Consider the following 3,064-nt stretch of genomic DNA (forward strand, 5'->3'; position numbering starts at 1 on the left):
GGGACAGGGAGGGGACACGGCGTGCGCAGGGTTACGGCGTTGTAAAACGTAGTACAGACCTTACTCTTAATGTAATCAAGCGATTTCGCCCCGATCTAGAGCCTTCTCGCACGCCAGATTCGCTTTTTAAAAATAAAAGTAGTTTTTCAGTTCCTCCTGAGGTCCAGTTGTGGGCTCCTCGGTACAAGAAAGACAAGGAGCTACCGGAGAAGGTCCAGCGGAGGCACAAACGGGATTTGGGGTCCGGAGCATCTCTTGTGAGGAGAGACTGCGGGAGCTGGGCCTGGTTAGTCTGGAGAAGACTGACAGGATCTCATTAATTCATATAAATATCTCCAACGTGGGGGCCAAGAGGATGGTGCCAGACTCTTTTCGATGTTTCCCAGCAACAGGATGAGGAGCAATGACCATAAACTAAAACAGAAAAAGTTTCACCTCAACAGGAGGGAAAGCTTATACACACTGAGGGTGGCAGAGCACTGGGACAGGCTGCCCTGGGAGGTCACGGAGTCTCACCTGGACGCGTTCCTGTATCACCTGCTCCAGGTGACCCTGCCTTGTTAGGGGGTTGGACGGGATCATCTCCAGAGGTCCCTTCCAACCTTGACAATTCTGTGATTCTCCCATTTTCCCGTCTTTTGTCCTGGTGCTCTGCTCCGTGTGTCTGACCGCCCCATTCGCCCGTGGGCTGCGCTCTCTCCGCCTCCTCCCGTGCTAATGGAGCCTTCCCCGCTGCGCTGTCAGGGCTGACCAGCGCGTCCGGCACCGGCTCCGCACGGGCAGGGACAGCGCTTTGATTGCTGAAGATTGCTACGGAACGAGCGAGAATTATAGGCATGGCACTTCTGTTTGAATATTATTAATAACATAGTGTCATCTGTTAATAGCACAATGCCGTGCTCCGCACAGCAGCGGAGTGCCCGTCTGTCTGTCCATTGCTCTGGATTGAAGGTGTAGGTTTGGAAACTGAGTAACACAGCAGGGAGACCACGCCAGCCTTTAGCCCTGAGGTTCTGCTGCAAACGTCAAAGCGCAAGGCCCAGAGTCCTGCTGTCTGCCTGACGCTTTGTGAAAGATTTTCTGCCATCCCCTGTGCTTGTAGAATGTGCCGGTGACCTCGGGGGCTCCCAGAGGACCCAGTAGCCAAAGCCAGCTGCCTTTTGGCTGCTTAAGGTCTAGGATTCACAAGCCCTCACACAAGCAGTTTAGTGTCAGAGGTGACCACTGGCTAAGGACCTTACAATTTTGCTGGCTCTTGCACTGGAAGACAGAATTTTCCTTCCTTGCTGTATATTTTCTGTGAGTAATGAGCACTTTGAATGTGTCATAATTTCACTTTGCGCTTGAATTGTTTTTCTCACAAAAATTTCAAGTGCGCGATTTAACATCTACTGAGGTAATGTTTGCAGGAGTCTCCTGTCTTTTTCTTTCCCTTTCATTCTAGTATCTCTACAAGGAAATAACCTGCTTTAAAAGGAATGGAAGAAAGGTCTTGGTTAAGGTACTTGTACTGTTGCACAAGTGTTTCCTGAGATTGAAGTAAAAGGAAACTTTTATGTTTGATGGAGGAATTGAATCCATTCATCGCAGAGCATGAGGCCCCTGACAGCCTGTAAGACATGTTCAAATATGGAAAGGGGAGCCAGCAAGTAGAAAACAACCAGATGATTTACTGGGGAAAAAAGGTCCCCTCAGTAAAAGGTGTACAGGTCTTGTATATAGAAGAGGATTTGGTTTAAGGATGGTTTCTTCTTTGTCCCTTTTCTATCAACAAAGGTCACTCAAAAAACCAAAACCACCAGAACCAAAAAGATGGTAATGACTTTACTAGGGTATGACTAGAATTTAATTTTTCATATCATCTGAACAAATAAGGTTTTTGCATGAGGTTTAATTATTCTTTAACCTTTTGTTAGATCCAGATCTTAGTGCCCTTCAGGAGAAAACTATCTGAAAGGGAATTTTATTTTATTTCCTTCCTCACTCTTCCCAGTCCCTGTTTAGAGAAACTGGTAGCTCTGGTGGCAAAGGGGCTTTTGCAAATTTATATTTAGTGGTTCTTTCTGTAGTGAAATTTCTCATTTTTAGAGAAAAAGGACAAACATAATGACATGTGCAAACTGGGCTGGTAATGGGTTGATAATGTACCTAATTCTTCTCCTGTGAAAGCCCTTTAAAGAAAATCCAGAAAGGGAGATCTCGGGAGGCCTCTGCATGCTTAAGAGATTTCATCTTTATTAAGGAGAAAGGAAAATTAGTGGGAAGGGCTGGTAAGAGTGGAGGTGGGATGGAGGAATTTGCATTATTGGTACATGTAATATACCAGCAACTGGACAAGACTGAGCCTAGGGGTGGAATAATTTGATTTTTATTATTAGGTAAAACAATACAGCATTTCAAGATGAAATGTCATAATTCCTTTAAAGCGTGCTGTATATATTTTTACTCTGAGACAACTCAAACTTTGTTTCTTCCCACAGTTGTGCTTCCCTCTCAGAGCTAAAGGAGAACTAGGTGTGTCCCAGCTTGGACATCACGGAGAGTGAAATCAAAGATCTGTTTGATTTTCCTGGTGAGTTCATTTTACAACACCTTATTTCTATGCATCTTCTATTGCTCAGCCTTGTGGTGGGGTATGGATGGTCATTCCCAGTAATGAGTTCTAATGGGCTCAAGGGAAACAGGTGCACTACAGCTTTTATCCCTTCTGCAGAATGTCTGTATTTGAAATCAGGAGGGAGGCAAAATTATTCAATGTTTGAGAAATACACTCTCAGTTGGGGTATACAACCTCTTATTTTGCCTGTGTTCCTAAACTATGCCCTTTCTATAAGCCAGAGAAACCCTGAAGCTTTTGTGGTTTCTTCTGTCAAGTGTTTTACCCTACTGCTTTCTTCAGGTTTCCACTCCAGGGTTAAAATGCCTCATGACAGAAGATTATATTGGAAGCTTCATCTTATAGGATGATCCAAAGCAGCTGGTACATAAAGAAACTTTTCCATTTAACAGATCCTTTCTGCAGAATTCTGGCTGTACTTTCCCTTAACTGTGTCTTCGACAAACT

Source organism: Corvus brachyrhynchos, unplaced genomic scaffold (assembly GCF_000691975.1).
Source record: "Corvus brachyrhynchos isolate BGI_N302 unplaced genomic scaffold, ASM69197v1 scaffold162, whole genome shotgun sequence".
Classification (NCBI taxonomy): domain Eukaryota; kingdom Metazoa; phylum Chordata; class Aves; order Passeriformes; family Corvidae; genus Corvus; species Corvus brachyrhynchos.